Consider the following 22133-nt stretch of genomic DNA (forward strand, 5'->3'; position numbering starts at 1 on the left):
TTTGTAAAAGAAAGAACCACATCTAATGCCCCGTACACATGATCGGAAATTCGGCCAGCAAAAGACCTATGAGAGCTTTTGGTGCAAAAATGCGATAGTGTGTATGCTCGATTGGACTTTTGCTGGCCGAATTTCAGCCAGCAAAAGATTGAGAGCATGTTCTCAATTTTTTGGTCGGAAAAATGTCCTATCCGAAAATGCGCTTGTGTGTATGCAATTCCGACATGAAAAACTCATGCACGTTCAAGTACGAGACGATCGGTCTGGTAAAACTACCATTCGTAAAGGACATAGCAAATTCGTCACACTGAATTTGTTTTAATAGTTTAATGCAGGACATTCTCTTCTTCTTTGCAATGCTAGAAGAATAAAGTTGTTTTGCTGCTCATTCACACAGAGTTCTCACAAACTTCTTTCTTTATTATTTCTCCTGATCTCATGAATAATCTTTTTTGTTTTTAAAGCCAGATCTCCATAATAATGTTTGGATTTTTTTAATTGTTATTTTTTTTATTTTTATCAAGAACTCCTTTTTTTGGAATATTTTGAAATGATTTTCTAGTCATCTCCATAATTTTTTTATTTTAAATTTTTTTGTCACGTTTACACAACAACATTATTATCTTGTCTTTTTAAAGCTCAAGGAGGTTGGTTGGTGTCCCTCATTAATTTGACATTGTATTTTTGAAATGTAACTGTCTACTCACAAACAAAAACTGTCCTATTTTAAGAAAAACACATAGGAAAATATTTTCTGAAAAAAAAAATCCCTATTTATTCTGGCTGATAACAAAATAAAGAAGGCAACGCTGGAGAAACTATTGGAATTTGCTGGAATTTGAAAAGCCTTTCTACCCCAGTGCACACATAAACTATTTGGAAATTACAATTGGTAGCCTGAGAAGTCCATGTAATGGGGAGCACAATCTGGTCTAGGACTCCCAGAGATCATGAACAGCAACAGATGACATATGTCCCCAGGCTGCGGTACTACCACAGCCTGCGTCTTCTGTCAGACCAGACTAAACCCAGGCCATCACTTTCTTGTCTTCCTTGCAGCCTTCCCTGCAGCCTTCCTTACAGGCTTCCTTGGAGGCTGTGGCTCTGGAGGTGGATTTGTGGCAGGAGGAGGAGCAGGATGGGTGAGCATACATAAGTAATTGTTATCACTTATTTGGCCACTCAACCCTTTCTGAATGGCCTCAAAAAAAAATTCTCACACCTGAGGCATTGGCCCTCCTCCATTTGATGCAATTTAGCAACTACATAGCAGCCATAGGCCTCTTCAGCGTCGAGGGGGCTTTTGAGGGCCGCATTAGCATCCTTAATGAGGCCCAGTTCTGCCTCGTCCATGTTACTCCCCTTCCTGGCCCTTTTTGTTGAAAGGCGGAGGGGAGGCACTTGGGATTGGGCGAGGCCACTGCCTCCTCCTAACTGACACTTACCCCCGCCTCCTCCTTGCTGCCACATTCCAGTGCCTCGCCCTGTCTGAGGTCTTCCTGTGTATGAAAAAGGGACATACTTTTAGTCACTTTCAATCACACCCAAATTTCAGCTCATGACTGTTGCAAGTTGAATGTTAATAAATAGAAAAGACTATCATTCTGATCCCAGCATTTTTCATTCTTGTCACACAAATTTTTGGCCCCTACTGTCAATTCATATGTTAAACACTTTTTGTTAAATCATTAATTTGTTAGCAAGAGTAACATCTAGTTAACAACAATCATTTTCGGACAAATAAATATGTTAAAAAATACTATACCTGGCTCCAGCTGGGCTCCTCAACTTCTTCCAGGATGGAAGGTCCAGGTTGGTCCTTGAAAACCTCAGCTAGGGTTGAGGGAAGGGTGGATGGAAGTATAGAAAGTGATTCCCTGGCTTCCATCTGGTCCTCCAGAAACCACATTCTGCTGTAGTACCACAGACTGGGTACATACACATCCTCTGCTGCAGCACCTTATTATGCTCCTTACTATATGTGCTTCTCAAGGTACCAATTTCTTCTCCACAAACTTGATGTCTGCGTCGGAGACCTGTGTCTTCACATATTCCAGCAGTTTCTTCAGTGATGCCTTCCTAGCTGGTTTATTTTGATATAATACACAAATTTTGCATATCCCTGTATTTGTCTATGAAGTGGCCCATAAATTCAGGGTCTTTAAATTGTTTCATATTTGCTGCAAGACAAAACACAAGACAAAAACACTAAATATCAGGTTAAACTCTCCTAATTTTATCCCAATATAGAACTCAAGCTAGAATCAGTATAGGCCACTGATGTACCAAAGTTAAGATGTTACCTTCGTTAGAACGTTCATCCTCCTTCCTCAACACACTGAATTTACGTACGACAAACGCGTCTTAACTTTATATACACTGCGCATGCGTTAAACACCACCCACGTCGCCTGCCCGGACGTTATTTCTTGAAGATTCCCCCGCCCTGTCTTTTTCATCGCAGTGGGAGAGGAACATGGCGGAGACACGTCAGGTGGTCACTACTACTAGTAGTAAAAAGGAGGAAAGCCCAGAGGCAGAAACGTCCAGATCCAGGAGGAGGTTTAAGGCCTCCAATATATCCTTTGAAGAGATGGTGGAGACGGTCCACATATTGAAGAGGGCTGACTATGATGGCAAGAATGGACTGTACCCAAACCCCAATCTGCGAAAGACCAAAATCATGATGAAAGTGGTGAAGAATCTGTGGTGGAAATTTGGGACAGGATGATCCAAGGAGCAATTAAAGAAACGCTGGTCAGACCTAAAATTAAGGGACCAGGATCAGTACAGAAGGATAAAGAAAGTGCTTCAAAAAAGTAAGTACCTGTCGTGTGTTCCTATTATGATTATTAACTTGCATGCTGCTCCATGTGCTTTTCTTTACTGTTGTACAGTTTAAAATGGCTACTTTCATGTTCATGGGCACAGTAATCGTTTGTAGGAAACATTGTTCTTTGCTAACTAAATACAATGTTTTTAGCTGATACAGGGTTAACTACATTTGATCATGCTAATTTGTATTAAAAGAAGTTTAGGACATTGTGTTTAGATGTCTTTGAAACTAAAATGAATTGCAAACTTGATTCAGTGTAATGTAAGGAGAGGACACTCATCAGCTGTTTACATATCTGGACACAGGAGCACTAGTGTGGGACACCAGAGCACATTTTTTAGGGTGAGCCACACAGGTGCCCCAGTGGATACTTGGGGTGTCTCCATGTGTGAAACTTGTCCAAATAAGGTAAGTATTCCAGCTTGGTTAAGGGAATTAATCATGTCTTCAACTTGGAACTCTGCCCAAACAGACAACTGTATCCCACTTCCAAGCAATGTTTCACATTCATATTTCTGTCCACAAATATCTGTGTGCTAAGTATACCCTTTGTTTCATTCTCAAAGGGGAGAAAAGACTCAGGACGTCAGAGGACAACATGAACCCCCCACCTTCTCAAGAAGGGGAACAGACGACACCACAATCTGAGCATGTGGAGGAAGGAGAGGTGGAAAAATGCTTGAATTTGGCACCACAACAGTTGAGTGCTGGACACCACAGATTCAGGTAATAGATGTATGCCTGCATATTTTTAATACATGGTGTGTATTTTTATTTTAGGTGATGTTCAGGTTGTGGTACCAAAATCCAGTCATTTGACCAGTGACAGTGCACAGCTGCTTATCCGTCAAATTATGTCTTGTAGATTGAACAACATGATTGATGTACTATTGAGAATCTAAATCCTGAAAAGATTCCTGGATTATTATATTTTTTTGCAATTTTTTTCTATAAAATTTTAATACAGGTTAAAAGCCAAATTTGGAAGATGCACACAGTGTGTAAACATGTGCTAGCTGCCATCAGGCAATTTCAATGTACGCATTTCGTGGGTGCAACCCCTTCCTCCCAACTCTAGTAGGTCAGGGGAAATGGTTGCACCCCCAAAACACATCCATTGATCCCCAATGATGGGAGCTAGCACATGTTAACATTAGGTATGGGATCAGAAAGGAAATCCAATTTTGACTCACAATTTGTGTACATCTTCTAAATTTGGCTTTTACAGGAGTGACTTCATCCTATCTGATGAAGGCGAGATAAAGACTTTTTTCACACTATAAAATGTCTGATATTGCCTTCTTTTTTGCAATGTTGAACTTTGTAAGTTCCAGAGTTGTGTATGTTATGTTTGGAGACATGCCTGTTTCTGTATTTTTTCAAAAAATTCAAGGTAAAACTTTGAAAAAATGTGTTTTCTTTACTGCCAAATGTTTTATAAAACGCACATGTGAATGTGCCCAGAGTAAGAGGCTTTCTACTCAATAATGTGTGGCTTCTTCCTTCAATGCTCAATACCCCTTTTTGTATTGAGTTGGTGTTTACAGTGACAATGGGTGTTATTTAAATTATGTGAAAACAGCTTGGCACTACAAGTGAACTAGGAGAACCTAGGAGACAGATAAAAGAAACATAAGCAGTAAATCCAAATCAAGATTTTATCATATCAATTTTTTTTTTATTATTTACAAATTAGCTGACATAGCAATGGCCCCGAACCCATAAAATATTCACATATTTTTCACGCACTTCATGGGTGCTTTGGGGGGGCAAGCCAGGATGGACAGCTTCCAGGGCCCTCAGTGTTGGTTCAAGAAGTCCGGCCTCAGGCCCAACTGAGACTAGATAATTTGGAGCATTTCTTTTTAAAAAGTTGTGCAGGATGCAGCAGCATAAATCAATGTGGTTCGGGTTGATTGCCATTGGAAATAGGCGGAACCAGCTGGCCATTATCCCAAAGGTATTCTCCACGACTTGTTGGGCTCTGGCCATCTGGTAATTAAAAACCCTCTGGGGTGAAAGTCCTCTGGGGAAATGTCTTCATCACGTGATTGGCCAGACCAAATGCTTCATCAGCAATAAAAATAAACGGAAGTTCTTCGATGTTCCTCAGGTAGCAATCCCAAGCCACAGCTCTGGAGACATCCGTAGAACTCGGTCTGGACAAAGACTCTACCATTCGACATCCGACCATTCTTCCCCAAGTCCACATAGAGAAACTCGTATGTCGTTGACACCACCGCTATCAACACAATACTATGAAACCCCTTATAGTTAAAATAGTATGACCCGAATGGGTTAATGGGACGATGTGGATGTGCTTCCCACCTATTGCCCCTCTGCAGTTGGGAAAGTCCCAACGATGGACAAAGTGGGATGCCACAGTCTGCCATTCCTGTGGTGTTGAAGGAAACTGTGGAGTCCAAACAGATTTTTTTTTCTGCACATAAACATTGCAAGCAGATTAGACACAAACATTCTTGCCCAATGTCAGTATAACATTGATTTTAATGCGTATTTAAAGACAAAAAAATAAAGTCCACTTATCAGATTCCTCACCCTCTCTGATGGCCCATTGTCTAAATTTTAGGGGGGGAGGGTTCTAAATGAGTTTGTGAGCCCAAAAAAGCCTCTGACACTCTGCATGGATTTAAGGACAATACTAACATCTGTACACATTATCAGGGGTGTTTAGGGTAAAGCAGTACAAAGGAGCTGACAAAATACATTGTTTAAGTGACTAGGCTAGGTGTGTATGGGCCCACGATAGCATGCTGGGGAGGTTAGTGAATGCAAATATGCATGTAGGCCAAAAAAGGAGCATTAAAAGATTCAAGCATGCATGAGGACAAAGAAGACACTCACAGCATATTACAATCAGGGTAATTATGGAATGATGAAAGAAATACAAAACATTAGCATACATTAAATATATATAATGTGATGTTAAAGGATAAAACTTACCCTAATATAGTCCTTCTGCAGGATCTGAATAATAGCAGAACAGGTCTCTGGAATAATGATCCCCAGAGCCTGGGAGAGATGCCTGTAGAGAACTTGAGGTCCTGTAGACTTCTCCCCATTACCAAGTACCACAAGGTGGCGACTAGCCTCTGCTCAGTAGTAATGGCTTGCCACATGCAGGTGTCCTGCCTGCTAATATAAGGGGTGAGCAAAGCCAACAAACAGTGAAAAATAGAGTCTATCATCCGGAAAAAAATCCTGAAATCAACAAGGTTATTCTCCTGGATCTCACACAGCAGAGGCGTATGAGAGAATTGGTCAGGCTGGAGTAACCAATTCTTGGTCCATGAACTCTTCCCCACCCTATTCATTTACTGGGCTTTACTGGGCTTGGGTCAAAATAAGAACCACAGCACGAAATCTACGATGAGTATGTAACCACAACAAGGCTTCAAAACGGTCCGCTGGTCAGAACGAACTAACCGAACACACAGAAGAATAGCAAGGCCTGTGAAGAGTGAGCTGAAAAGCAGAAACGAGCGGACAAGAACGCACTGCAAAACAGATATGAACTGACTGCATGCACTGAAAACCAGCTACAAACCCACAAGCACAAACTGAACAGCAGTAAAACGATCGGAATAAGCACGAGCCTGAAAAGCGTGAATCGTCTGTCAACAAACTTCTACTAACACGAGATTAGGAGAAGGAGCCCAAAGGGTGGTGCACTTGGTATTGAACATCCTTTTTCTAGTTCCGTTGTACATTTTGTACGTTATCGCATTCTTGATGGTCAGAATTTGGTGTCACCGTGTGTATGCAAGACAGCTTGAGCAAAATCCTGTCCCCTGAACAAACCTGAACAAAACACAATGTGAAAGCTTCAGCCAATCAGGGCACAGAGCACTGTCAGAGTCATGATTGGACGCTGTCATCATGACTTTATACAATCATGTCTCATTGCTGCCCCACAGTATAAAAGTATTCTTTCAATGACAGACATTTTCAGTGTGATTTTGGCATGGAGAGGGCTAGAACAGGGCTATGTTCAGAGCTATTAGTTAGTTAGTGTGCTATACTGTGTTATTTTGCTTCAATTGTCAGTGTAAAATATTAGTTTAGTGTCAGTCTAGGGATAGCGTTAGTGTAGTGAGGAGGACCATCATTAAGCTTTGCATAGTGTGCAGCTAGAGTAAGGGCAGCTCAGATAGTTTCACTGTAGTGTAGTGAGACTGTGTCATTCATACTTGCATTAGTGTGGAGTAGAAACAGCTCATATAGTTTCAGTGTAGTGTAGTGAGACATTAGTGTGTAGCTAGAGTAGGTAACGTTCAGATAGCACCAGTGTAGTGACGGTTTAACACCGTCTATTTGATTGCGTTACTGCCAGTTTAATGACATTTACTTCTGTGTGCATCACTGCCAGTTTAACGCCATTTATTTCTGTGTGTGTTACTGCCAGTTTAATGCAATATAGTTCTGTGTGCGTTACTGCCAGTTTAACTTCATATAGTTCTGTGTGCGTTACTGCCAGTTTAACGGCATATAGTTTTGTGTGCTACTGCCAGTTTAACGTCTAATAGTTCTGTGTACATTATTGCCAGTTTAATGCCGTATGGTTTTGTGTGTGTTACTGCCAGTTTAACGCTATATAGTTTTGGGCGCTACTGCCAGTTTAACACCATATAGTTCTGTGTGCGTTACTATACGTTTCTGTGCATTTCTGTGTGTTTGGCACATTATATTGCAGTATATTATAGTGTATCCGTGTAGTGTGTCTATGCAGTGTGAGTACTCAAATTAAAGTGCACCAAACACCTCTTTATATCGATTAACGTGCATCTACGTACAGATTTCAACTTCTTCTTTACATTTGCTTATAAGAACCACCCCCACCCTCCTCATGCTTTAAAGCCTGTGAAAGGAGTCAAGAATGTGTAGCATAAAGGAGAAGGATTATTACTGGTTGGCAACCCTTCTTGACCACAGTGTCTCAGAACTCATCCTGGTCTCAGAACTCATCCTGTCCCCACAGAGTTCAGAAGATAAAATCTCTTGAGGACAAAGAGGATTTTATTGAACATTTTTCCTGACTCCAGAAGGTTACAGTGTCGTGGAAAACATAGGGGGGCGGGGTCACCCATACATCACTGGGGAACCCAATGGCTTCCCTCATCAGCGTCAGAGGGGGCGGGGTCAGGTGACGGGTGGTCCCGCCCTCCTAATATAAGAAAAACCAGCGCTGGGATCCCTGCAGTATCTCCGCAGCGGAGACAGAAGTCGGATGTATGGACAGCGATGGACTGAAAATCACCCGTCGCTGGATCAGATCAGCCATCGCTGGACCCCGGAGAGATGATCATCCATCGCTGGATAGCAAGAGTGGATTACCACCGCTGGAATCTTTTATTTTTCTTTTTTTTTTATAAAGGAATTTTTCAAAAGTGTGTTTGTCTTATTTTACAATTTTTACACTTTCTTTGTGAAATGGTAGGAGTACTTTTGTACCCCCTTATCATTTCAAACAGGGGTGGCCGGGATCTGGGGGTCCCCTTGTTAAAGGGGGCTTCCAGATTCTGATAAGCCCCCCCCACCCGCAGACCCCCACAACCACCGGCCAGGGTTGTGGGGATGAGGCCCTTCTCCACATCAACATGGGGACATGGTGCTTTGAGGGGTCACAGACTCCCAATGTTGAGGGCATGTGGCCCGGCACGGTTCAGGAGGCGGGCGCTCTCTCCTCCCCCCCTCTTTTCCTGTGGCCTGTCAGGTTGCGTGCTCAGATAAAGGGTTTGGTATGGATTTAGGGGAACCCCCACGCTTTATATTTTTTTATCAATGAATGAATTGTCGGCTAATACAGAGAAGACTCATTGAGTGTTCTCTGTATTACAGAGCTGACAATGGAAAGTGATTTTAAAAGACTTTTTTTCCTTGCGAAATGACACTTTGTGCAGGGACAGTTCTAAGCATGGGAAACATGCACCCCTTCACAGGCATACTATAGACACCCCCCAGGTACGAAATTTAAAGGAATATTACACTTTTATTGTTTAACTTTAATCATTATTAAAATCACTGCTCCTGAAAAAACTGCAGTTTTTAAAACTTTTTTTGCATTGATCCATGTCCCCTGGGATAGGACCCGGGTCCCCAAACACTTTTTAGGACAGTAACTTGCATATTAGCCTTTAAAATTAGCACTTTAGATTGTGAACGTTCAAGTCACATAGACTTTAATAGGGTTCTAAAATTAACACAAAGTTTAGGTCTGTTCGCAGGTTCTGGTGCAAACCGAACAGGGGGGTGTTCGGCTCATCCTTAGTTGAAGGCATTCAGCAGGTGGCCATTTGTGCGGACTCGTGCTGTTGGATTAGAATAAAGTGCGGTAATATAGGCTCTCATCTGGGGTAGTATGCCAATATTTTTTAGTACTGCGTAGGCCACTCTGTCGAATGCCTTCTCTGCATCAAGGGAAAGGAAGAAACCTTGCTTTTTTTTGGAGGTCAGTCAGTGATTTATGTTCAAGGCTTTAATTGTATTGTCTCGACCCTCTCTTCCAGGGATATAACCCACCTGGTCGAGGAAAACTAGAGATGATAGTAGGGGTAAAAGTCTGTTGGCTAGAATTTTGGCGGATATCTTGACGTCAACATAACGGTTATATGTGCCTCTAGAACCTGCTTTGGGGGGTGCTGTTTGGAATGAAGTGACTGGAAAGTTTTTAAGAATCTTGGTTTTAGTATGTTGGTAAAAGTTTTGTAATATTGTAGGGGTAGACCATCTGGACCTGGGGCTTTGCCTATAAGCATTTCTATTCTGCAAAATTAAATGTTAACATTTCTTTGAACTAGTACATATTACCCAGGGTAGCGCCCTCCCCTCCCCCCATTCTATTTTTTTTTTAACCTTGTTTATTAGCGCAGAAAATTGCATTTTTTTATTTGACACCACTTGGCTCCCACTAGGTTCTTTAGTCACTTCTGCAAAATGCAGTAGGTTGAGCATTCTCCTAGTCCCGTCAGGTGCCTGTCTATCTTTTACAAAACCAACTTGATCTAGGCCTATGAGGGATGGGGTGACTTCCATTAATCTGTTAGCTAGGGTTTTGGCATATATTTTAAGATCCGTGTTCAGTAATGATATGGGCCTAAAATTTTGGGGGATTGACGGGTCTTTGCCAGGTTTGGGTAGTGTCACGTTACTATGAATGCTTTTAGCATTTCGCTTGGGAAAGAGCCAGATTTTGCTGCCCCGTTGAAGACTTCAACTAGTTTGGGGGTAAGCAGATTAGTGAAAGCCTTGTAGTATTCAGCAAAAAAGCCGTCCGCTCCGGGTGCCTTATGCATAGGAAAGTTTTAATAATCGCTTCAACTTCTGTTACAGTAATTGGGGAGTGGTGTCATCAATTGATGCTAACTGGATACCATTAATCACTATGTGTCCGCGCTATAGCCGAAAGACGGCTGCAGCGTGGACTCCAATTGCCGGGAGGCCGTCCCCTGTTTACTTCCGCAATGCACGCTCCCGTGGGCATACATCGGGGAAGTTCTGTGCTGGCCACGTCCCTTGGACACAGCCAGTCACAGATCGCTGTAAATGGCTAATCACAGCAGCCGTTTACAGCGCGATCAGCGTGTCCAATGAGAGATGATCTCATATGTAAACATATGAGATCATCTCTTATCGCCGGCTCTCCCTTCTCACACAGAGACAGCGTGTGAGGAGGGAGAGATGAACCGCTGCAGAGGTTAGTGAAAAAAAATGAAAATAAAGTGTCATGTGTCCCCACTGCCATGTGTCCCCACTGCCACCTGCCCCCAGTGCCACCTGTCCCCAGTGCCACTTGTCAGTGCCACCTGTCCCCAATGCCAACTGTCCCCATTGCCATCTGTCCCCAGTGCCACAAGTATAAGTGCCATCTGTCATCAATACCACATGTCATCAGTGCCACATCAGTGTCACGTGTCATCAGTGCCACATATTAGTGCCATCTGTCATCAGTGCCACGCATCAGTGCCATCTGTCATCAGTGCCACCTGAAAGTGTCACGTGCCATCTATTATCAGTGTCATGTATCATCAATGCTTCGTATCAGTGCCATCTGTCATCAGTGTCACGTGTCAGTGCCACGTATTAGTGCCATCTGTCATCAGTGCCACGTATTAGTGCCATCTGTCATCAATGCCATGTATAAGTGCCATCTGTCATCAGTGCCATGTGTCATCAGTGCCACGTATTAGTGCTATCTGTCCTCAGTGCCACATCAGTGTCATGTGTCATCAGTGCCACTTATCAGTGCCATCTATCATCAGTGCCATGTCAGTGTCATGTGTCATTGTCCTGGTGCTCCAGGGTCTTCAAAAGTGTAAAAGATAGTCAACAAGTTTGATGTGTAACTTATGCTCCTAGCACAAGTGATGGTGCTCCCTGCATGTTAGGCCTCCCTATGTGGCTAGGCTGTGGAAAAGTCCCACACATGTGGTATCGTAATACTCAGGAGGAGTAGCAGAATGTATTTTGAGGCATTATTTGTGGTATACACATGCTATGTGAGAGAAAAAACCTATTACAATGACAATTTTGTGGAAAAAATAAATAAAAATCTTCATTTTGCAAAGAATTGTGGGAAAAAAATTACAACATCAAAAATCTCACCATGCCTCTAACTAATTACGTTGGAATGTCTACTTTAAAAAATGGATCATTTGGGGGATATTTGTACTTTCCTGGCTTGTTCAGGTCGCAAGAAATGAGATAGGCCGCCAGTAAATCAGGTGTGATAATTTATCACAACTTTCACAAAGACCAAATAATATCCACTAATTTGGGTTATTTTTACCAAAGATATGGAGAAGTATAAATTGTGGCCAACATTTAGGAAGAAAAATTAATAATTTGCAAAATTTTATCATAGAAACAAAGAAAATCAGTTTTTTTTTCAAAATTTTCAGTCTTTTTTCATTTATAGTGCAAAAAAAAAACCCAGAGGTGATCAAATACAACAAAAAGAAAGCTATATGTGTATGAAAAAAAGGACACAAAATTAATTTGGGTACAGTGTTGCATGACTGAATAATTGTCATTCAAAGTGTGAGAGCGCTGAAAGCTGAAAATTGGTCTGGTCACAAGGGGGGTTTAAATACCCTGTTGTCAAGTGGTTAAGGAACTTATTGATCTCAGCTTCAGTGGGTTGGTGAGTGCCAGGATCAGCGTTAACATTTTAGAGGGAGTGGTAGTAGTCTTTGAATGCATTAGCTATGGCTTTCAGATTACGTACGTGGTGTTAGTGTGATGGTGTTTAATCTGAGTGAGGTTGGAGCGTGCTTGGCATTTTTTAAGTTGGGAGGCCAGCAACTTCCCTGCTCTATTGTTTTGTGCATAAAATGATAATTTAAGAATTAACATTTTTTAGTACCAGGGTAGAGGAGGAAGTGGGATTTTTGTGTAGCGCTTCTAAGTCAGCTATGGACTTTTGCAGTGTAGTTATGCACTGCAGTTTCTTTTTCTTTTCACTAGAAGCATTTTGTATAAGAGTTCCTCTGACGACTGCCTTGTGTGCACACCAAACTGGGTGAACAGTCACCAGTGTCATTAATTGTGAAGTATTCCTGTATTTTTCCTTCAATCTCATCTCTTAGTTTAGGCTGTGATAGAAGGAATGTATTATTGTGGGATACGGTGCTTGTATCCACAACCTCAAGGGTCACCGGTGCGTGATCCGACCATGTGATGTTGTGGATATCTGCTTTGCCTATGGTTTGTAGGGTGTACACATCTGTAAGAAAGAAATCTATTCTTGAATAACTGTTATGAGCCATTGAATAGTGTGTGTAGTACCTTTCAATGGTTCGGAGGCATCACCATGGATCGAAAAGCCTTTCTTCTAAGCATAGAGAACCTAAATTAGGTCTCTTTCTCCTAATCCACTGAAGCGGAATCAAGTTCATAATTTAAGATCATGTTAAATTCATCTGCTTAGCAAGCTTAATGACTTTGCGGATAAACTTCAGGGGTTTGATGTTAGGTACATATAGGTTCACCAGGGTATAGTTTTTGCTGTTGAGTTCTGCAACCAGAATGATAAAGCACCCTTGAGGGTTAATATGCTGTTGAATTAAGGAAAAGGATATGGAGTCCTTGATAGCAATTAGTACACCATTTCTTTTGGCTGAGTCATTGGCTGTAAAGACATGAGGAAATTTGACATGTGTGCATTTCAGAGGGTTGGCATTGGAGAAGTGTGTTTCCTGAACACAAAGAACATCACAGTGTAAGTCCATTGCTGATTTCCAGAGAGTTCTGTGCTTGTATGTGCTATTTAAACCTCTCACATTAAATATAATTATTTAAAGATTCATTTGTATAGTAGGTGCTGCTTTGTCACCATCCAGTGGTGGAATTCTTTATGAGACAAGATGAGACTTCAATGCAGGAAATGTGCATGTGCTGAGGTGAAATATTTTGCATAATCATTAAGGAACAGAGTTCTTCAAAACTAAGCCAAAAAAAGAAAGGCACTAACTTGCTAGCTGCAATTTTCAACTGCTGTTGAGAACAGAATATGGGAAGCATCACGTATATAAATGAGGGGTTAATAACAGTTCTAGTATCAGCAGAACAACGGGCATTAAGTGAAGTGTCTCAGAAAATATGTGCTGAAGTTGAAAGGCACTGAGGCTAAATGCAGATTGGGGAGTGTACTGATGCTGGTGCATAGGCCGTAAGCCTCTTGCAGTGGAGCACTATTTACTTCTCCTGTTTTGGTGGTAGTTTTGCTGTTGCTCCAGGAATGGCTCTGGCTTGGCTGTGTCGCCTTTCTGCGGGAGTAGATGCCATTTCTGGAGGAGTGCCATGCCTCTGTTTAGTGAAGTGATGGAGTGTGATCTGTTGTGCATTTCCACTAGCAGTTTGGCTGGAAAGCCACACTTGTATATAATTTTGTGGTTACACAGGATTTTAGTAACTGGCACTAGGTTGTGTCTCGCCGTCATGGTAGCTTGTGACAAGTCTGCGTATATAGCAATCCCTGCAAAGAAGTCTGGGAGTGCAGGGTATTGTCTGGAGTATCGCATTAATTGGTCCTTCACATGGTAGAAATGGATTCTAGCTATCACATCCCTTAGGGTTTTCTCAGGTAGGTATGACGGTTTTGGCAGTCTGTGGGCTCTGTCTATGACAATGTCAACAGGCCCCAGGGATTGGAGAATGGTTGTCATAAGCTCTTGAAGGTATGGGTGCAGGTCAACTGGTTTAATGGATTTGCGACCCCCCTAAATTGGAGGTTGTTCCTGCAGGACCTGTCGTCAATATCCGCCATTTTGAGGCACATAGCTTTGATCTCAGCTTCCACATCAAAGTGGGTATCTACCAGTTCATTGTGCGCTAGAGTACATTCCTCCATTTTTTTCTGCACATACTCCAATCTATTGCTAACTGCAGTTACTTCTGTTTTTGTGGATTTCATAAAAGCTGCCATATCTTGCTGGAGAGCCCCCCTTAATGTTTGCAGCATCTCCTTCATTGTGGTGTCAATGATGGGTTGCTCTGTGGTAGGGAATACATCTAAGTGCTGGCCACTAGACATGTGCACACTGAAATATTTTGTTTCCTAATTTTATTTTCCTCTGAAAAATACATTTATTTAGTTACTCCCGAAATTTGTTTTTATTTATTTAGTTTTTCGTTAAAAATTGCATTTGTTCGAAAATCCAAATCAATTAAGGTTGAATCTGTCATTGAAGGCTTATGGTGTCTGTCAAATGTTCAAAGAAGATTTGACAGAGCAGCTAAACTGTATGACTCCATATAGTTTAGCTGCTCCATCGAATCTTCTTAGAACTTTTGACAGACACCAAAAGCCAAAGATTCAACATTTGTATGTTTTTCGCTGCTTTGTCAAATCTTTGTCGTTCATGTTGAATGTATATAGTTCAAACAGAAAATGGACCGGTGATAGTGATCACTGATCAGACAGGTAACAAGATAGGGTATATAGAATCTATATAGAATCTCAATCTATAATATAGAATCTATAATAATAAATCCCTCCCACACCGGCAGCCTCTGAGGCTATCACAACACTAGCAACACTAGTATCACTATCAAGTTCACAACACTAACACAATAGCAGCAGATTATTATGAAAAAGTTAAGTTGAACTGTAGCTTGCTTCACTATTGCTCTGCTGCTGTGCTTATGCTTAATTGCTAAATAATTCAGGTTCTCTGATAAACGGACCAGCTAAGATTGACTGTCTTCTGAAATGATTCAGTATGTGTGTCTCTCTCTGCTAGCAATCGTAAGTGAAAGTAAGTTGGCTGTACGTGTGTAATTAGTTCTAGCTATTTTACTGCTCCTCCTCTTTGGTTACAATCAGCCAATGACATTCATCATCATCATTATTTTTATTTTACTTTTCCCACCCAATTCCAGCAGCGATCTTTTCTCTCTATGTCAAATCGTTTCTCTCTATTTCAAAACTTTTCTCTCTGTCAAAACTTTTCTCTCTATGTAGAATAATCCTGGACTAATAGTGGTAAGGTTAGGCAAATTCAAACACAGGTTCGATACACAGATTGTTATTGTCAGCTTCATGTCGAATCTCCTATCTACATCGAACTGTTGTCACCACGAAAATGAAAATAAAGAATTTGTTTATGTCGGATCTTTAGTTTTTCGGATTCTGCATCTTCGTTATTGTTTGTTAAAGCGATAGCGAAAATACCTGAAATACCTGAAATTCGCACGAAAAAGGCATTCGGACGAAAACAAATGCACATGTCTACTGGCCACATGAAGTAGATTCTTCCATCATTCCCTCTGTGTTCTCTACTATCTGCCCTCTCTAGTGGTGTTATTTTTTGAGCATTTCTGTGTGCTGTGAGCCTCTGTATTAAGCCTGTTACAAAAAAGAAGTAAGAAAGAGTGAAAGAGTAGGTACGGGAGGAGAAAGTGGGATAAGATGGGGCTGTCACCGGAAAGAGAAGGGGAAAGGTGGGGTCCAGTGCCAACAAACCATCAGGATTGCCAAGGGTTGGTACCAGGGTTGCCGAAGATGCTCATATTTGGAGACCTTGTCAAGGACTGCATGTTCAACTTTGGCATGAAACATCGCCCTGGTGACTCTATATTTGACTTGATATGTAAGCTAGTGGATTTCCAGGCCTTTGCAATCTTTTACTTTGCAGCAGGGATAACCTGTAGGAGCAGTTTGAATTTGATACCTCAGGGGGCTTTGTGTTAAGTAGGGCAATAGAAGGGGCTGACTCCTTGAACCAATTACCAATGCAATAACACTTTATAATTTATTTCCAAGACTGCTACATTCCGAAAAGCATATTTGGTAGTTTGTCATATATCTGACCAGTCTTTGGCCTCTAAATGTAGGTCCAAATCCCTATCCCACTTAGGGACATAGGGGAGGGAGGCATGAGCAAGGGGGTCTAGTAGACAGGCATAGAGAAGGGAAATAAGTACTTGTGAATGAGGGTCATGTTTGCAAGAATGCTCGAAGGAAGTCATGTTAGGTAGAGATGGATCCATATGCAAACATGGGTAAAGCAATGTTTGAGCTGAAGGAAGCAGAATATTTCAGAGCCAGGCAGACCCAACGATCCGTATAATGCAGGAAACAATTTGAAAGCATCAGGGGTGGTAAAGGAGTGGGCACGAATGAGACTGGCAACTGACCAATTGCAAAAAGAGGAAGGTAAAAACCACGCAGGGTAAAAAGCATGATTACGAGAGAAGGGAAAATGGGACTTTGAATGCGATAGATGCCTTTGTGGAGGCAGATTGAAAAAATGTACTTATTTTATTAGTAGAAAGTATTATATGAAATATGGCAATGTTAGAAACCGCATATACAATAGTTATACTGACTCATAATAACTCATAATAACTCCACCCACATAACATACAGGTGTGGCATTGGTAAAAAATGACATAGGTATAAAAATGTTAAAACAGTTACTTGTTACATTACATTGGATGAGTTCATATATATACAGATATCATATAAACAGCACTAGCAGCAAGAGTATAAATATGTAAATGGTACTGTAAATGATGAAGACATGAATATCAAAATTGATAGTCTACTGCAGAATAGGATCAATATGTCTATTACAGACATAGGTCGGCATCACGTATGCCCGACGCATGTGCAGCAAGGCACATACACTCTGTAGACACATTTGAGCATCCGCCTTGAAGAGTGTCTCTACACGAAACGCTAAGAAAGTGTTGGGTTTGTTTGCTTTGATGTATATCCTAACTCTGGTACGTCCGAGGGATTTCTCAGCTGACTCGGATAGGAATAGGTCTAGTTTAGCCTTATCAAAGGCTCGTCTATGTGCAGGTGTAGGGTTGAAATTTGGAATGGGCTTGGAGGAAAGCAGTTTCCAAGTTTCAATAAAGAGCCTGGCATTATTTCTTATGATGCTGGGCAAGGCTAATAAGGGCACCTCGGATAACTGGCTTATGGATTTGCCAGACAGTGAAGCCCCATACACACTTTAGATTTTTTGTTGATTTTTTCCTTCAGATTTACCAAAACCATATATTATAAGGTCAAACCTTAGGAGTTTCCATTTGTATGCAATCAGGCAGGCCCTTGCACTACAAGGTTTTGGTAAAGCTGAAGGAAAAAATCAGCAGAAAATCTGATATTGTGTATGGGGCTTTAGAGGTAGTAATATCCATTTTATTGTAAGACACATAGTGGGTTATTTACGAAAGGCAAATACACTTTGTACTACAAGTGCACTTGCTCTAAATCTAAGCAGTAGATCTGAAATAAGTAGAAGCTCTGCTGGTTTTATCATTCAGTCATGTGCAAGCTAAAATGCTGTTTTTTTATTTTCCTTGCATGTCCCCCTTAGATCTACAGCGCCTTTACTTCCAAGTGCACTTTCAAGTGCACTTGCAGTGCAAAGTGGATTTTCCTTTAGTAAATAACCCCCATAGTCTTTCATTTTCATTAGATTTTTATTAGAAATATTTATAGTACATACTTGAAGGTACAATTACAACAGAATGGTGGTTAGTACATACAAGAGAGACAAAGTGGGTTGTTCCAGTATTGAACCTTATAGTCAATAAATAGAGCCATGTATAGTAGTGTTATCTCACCTTTAGACGCCCCTATGGGAACATCCTGCATCCAGAGGACGAGGCCTCATCATAAGCTTTCCAGTATATATCTTAGCACAGCTTTTTTTTTTTCCAGGTGAAAAGTTTTATTGTAAATAAACAATCAGCGTACAGTAGAACAAGGCCTTTACATTGCAATATAGAACGCGTAGTCATGGTGCGATGTAAGCAAGCAATTAACATATAAACATCTTTAGGCCAACATCATCACAGGTGAAGAAGTTTTGAGACAATAATGCTAAGTCGGTCTGATATCCAAGCAAGTCTAACAGCAAACTACTAACATAGGCAGAATATAGTAAATATAGGCATGCGCCATATCTGTGAACATATTATAGATTCTGCCTGCAACATTAACAAACAAAAGCGCATAAAATCATAACTAAAATAACTGAAAAAGTAAAAGGAACTCGATATCACTTAGTCACTTCAATAACAGCAAGAAAGATGGAGGGATGCGGTCACGGACCTCTAGCGTTCCCTCTTTAAGAGACATCTTGAAAGAAAACAGTGACTCAGCCCATAAAGGGTGGAGGGGGTACAGGAAAAGCAGGGGAAAAAAAAAATAAGAAATAAAAAATATAAAAAAAAGAAAAACAAATTCCCATAAATGGGAGGAGTGGGGAGTGAGGAGGGTATGGGGTATACCTACGATGGGGCGTTTTAATCCTCACACACACATCTAAGTAATGTTAGGGTCAACAAACAGAGAGAAGCTATAAGGATTTAATCCTGCCCAAAGAGGGTAAGGGGATTATGGCTTGCCTGTACTTTGGTTCTTGGGACTACACCTCACCATCTGTGAGTAAAAGTGTATATTCATTGGACAGTTTAAAATGAGTCCAACAGGACCAAACATTCCTATATTTGGTAGCTGTATCTTTAGCTTGATGAATGAGCTCCTCCATCTCAGCAATTCTGGAAATGCGCCGAAACCAATCTGCTGTCGTGGGAGTTTTCGTAGATTTCCAGAATGCGGGGATGCACATCTTTGCCGCATTAATTAGGTGCAAAGCAAGTGAGCGGTGGTAATGTCGGAAGGGAATGGAAGAATAATGTAGTAGCATTTGGGCTGGAGAAAAATCAATATGATAAGTCGTGACATTAGAAGTAATTCTGTGGACTGTTTTCCAGAAGGGTTGGATTCTAGGGCAGGACCACCATATGTGTAACATTGAACCAATACTCTCACAGCATCTCCAACAAGTGGGTGGTATGGATGGGGAGATCTTGTTCAACTTAGTTGGGGTTTTGTACCATTTAGAGAAAATTTTGAAGCCGTTTTCTTGGGCTGTCACATTGATGGATCCCTTGTGAATAAGAGTATAAATGTTTTCCCAATCTGCAGAGGAAAGATTGATGGAGAGGTCCCTTTCCCAACTTTGGGTGGCTATGTTGGATTTAGGGTCATGAGTCGAGAATAGCAGGGGGTAAACGCTTGAGATTAAGTGTCTTTGCTGTTCCGTTTGCGAGCATAAGATCTCAAATGGGGAAAGTTGTCTAGAGAAGTCTCCACGTTTGTGGGGGTCATTAAGAAAGTGTCTCAGTTGGAAATACGTCCATAGAGGGCAAGATAGATCCGGAGCCCTCAAGGGTATATCAGAAAGGTTCAGAAACTTCCCATTAGCGAAAAAGTGTCAAGCCTGAAACTCGGCAAAAGGCCAGAATTCGTTCATAAAGAGAGCAGATAGACCTATCGGGAAGTCTGGATTCTGTCTGATTGGGGTCAGGGGGCTCTGTATCGAGGAGAGATGATGAAGTCTGCATGCCTTCTGAAATGCTTTTAGAGTACTTCCTATGAGCGGGTGTTGCTTACAGGATTGGGGGGTATGATTTGGGGCAATCCAAGGTAGTGAACCTAGCGGGAGTTGAGCAAATACCTGTTCTATGTTAGTCCATGCTTTCGAACGCCTATGTACATTCCAGTCTATGATATGTACTAGTTGGCAAGCCCAATGGTATTTGGCCACATCTGGCAATCCTATACCACCCTTCAATTTGGGTAGGGTGAGTCTCTCAAGGCTGAGTCTGGGGCGTTGTTTACCCCACAGGAATTGACTGATAGCAGCCCTATATGAGGCAAAAAATGTCGGGGGTACCTGAATGGGGATAGTCTGGAAAATATAAAGCAAGCGTGGGAGAATGTTCATCTGCAGTATGGCCGCCCTTCCAAACCAGGAAAACATTCCAGACGACCAAGCTTTAAGATCCTTCTGAATGTTTTGGAGCAGGGGGATGTAATTGGATGAATATAGGTTGGACAGGCGAGTCGGGAGTTTGATTCCTAAATAAGTAATGGCGTCATTTACCCATCTAAAAGGGGAATTTGCTTTGCACTGCGAAAGATCAACTGTGTGCAGGGAAACATTCAGGGCTTCTGACTTAGTAAAGTTTATTTGGAGGTTAGATAGGGTCTTGAAAGTGGCAAAATCTGTGAGTAGGTTAGGAAGTGACGTGTGGGGTTCTGTCAGGAAAAGGAGGATGTCGTCCGCAAAGGCGGCAAGTTTATATGTGGTGTCTGCCATTGTAACTCCTTTAATGTCAGGATTGGCTCGAAGTCGTTGAAGCATCGGTTCAAGAGTCAATACGAATATCAGGGGGGAGAGGGGACATCCTTGGCGCGTTCCATTTGACACGGAGAAGGCGTTCGACAGGGTGCCATTAACACGCACTTTCGCGGTTGGGACTGAGTAAAGGGCTAAGATATATTGAAGCATGCGATCGCGTAGTCCTATCTTTTTGAGAACTGCCGACATATAGTCCCAGGCTACCCTGTCAAACGCCTTCTCCGCATCAAGGGACAAAAAGAAGCCTTGTTGTTGGGAACATGAAAGCCAGTGGTGAATGTTGATAGCTTTGGTTGTATTGTCTCTTGCCTCTCTGCCTGGAATAAAACCTACCTGATCTAAGGAGACCAGGTTGGGCAGGAGAGGCAAGAGACGGTTAGCAAGTATTTAAGGGTAGATTTTAAGGTCCACATTTAGCAAGGAAATGGGCCTATAATTAGTCACTAGGGAAGGATCTTTATTCGGTTTGAGGATCACGGAAATGTGGGCTGTTAGGAGATCTCTAGGAGGGGGGGGGAACCAGAAGCTAGAGAGTTGAAGGCTTTCAGAAAGTGTGGTTTGAGGGAATCTATGAAAGTCTTGTAGTACCCCGTCGTCAGCCCGTCCGGACCTGGGCTTTTTCCAGGTTTTAATTGTTTGAGAACTGTATCCAGTTCCGTTGGTGACAAGGGTCGTTCCAGGTCCAATGCAGCGTCCTCTGATAGAGGGTCGGGGGCGTAAGAGGCAAGGAAGTCTTCAATCAAATGAAGACGAGAAGCATCATGTGTGGGGGGTGCACTAGGGCGTAGATTATATAGTTGGGAATAATAATGTACAAATTAGCCGATAGTTTCTTACCTTGAGGGTCAACTATAGAATGAATGGTCATGTCTGCTTTCTTCTTTCTGAGCGCCCTGGCTAGATATTTACCAGCCTTATTGCCATACTCGTAAAAGGTTTTGTGTGCGAGGGCATAGTTTCGTCTTATCTGAATATTTAGAGTCTCTCTAGAAGCTCTTTGCGGGCCTGAAGTAACTCTGGAAGGGCTGCCAATGCCAGAGAATTTTTATGGGCGTTTTCCAAAACGTGTATCCGCTTTGATAGATTAGAGATGTGTGCAATTCTATCTTTTTTCCTTTTGGCCGAAATTGCTATAAGTTCTCCCCTTATAGTACTTTTATGTGCTTCCCATAACACCATGGGGGAGATCTCTGGTGAGGAATTTTCTAGAAAGTATAGATTCAGTCGTTGAGTTATGTTAGTAGTGACAGTTTCGTCCGTAAGAAGTGATGGGTCCAGTCTCCAAATAGAAGATCTGTTGGGGAGAGAATGTGCTATGTCTACAGTCGATGAGATCGGACTATGATCTGAAAGATACATGGGGTGGATCGAGGTGGCGCGTATTGAGGGCAGGTCAGCTTGTGAAATGAACATGTAATCTAATCTGGAGTACTTATTACGAGGAGGTGAATAAAACGTGAAGTCCTTGACATTGGGGTTTAACGTTCTCCAAGAATCATGCACTGCTAGTTCACGCAGTCGCTTCTTAATTGTCTTAAGTGCATTGTAAGGTACAGATGAAGCACCATTAGACGTGTCGAGGGAAGGGTTCAGAGGGACATTGAAATCCCC

This window comes from Lithobates pipiens, unplaced genomic scaffold (genome assembly GCF_037356315.1).
Source record: "Lithobates pipiens isolate NorthernLeopardFrog02 unplaced genomic scaffold, aLitPip1_a1.2 Scaffold_16, whole genome shotgun sequence".
NCBI classification, from domain to species: domain Eukaryota; kingdom Metazoa; phylum Chordata; class Amphibia; order Anura; family Ranidae; genus Lithobates; species Lithobates pipiens.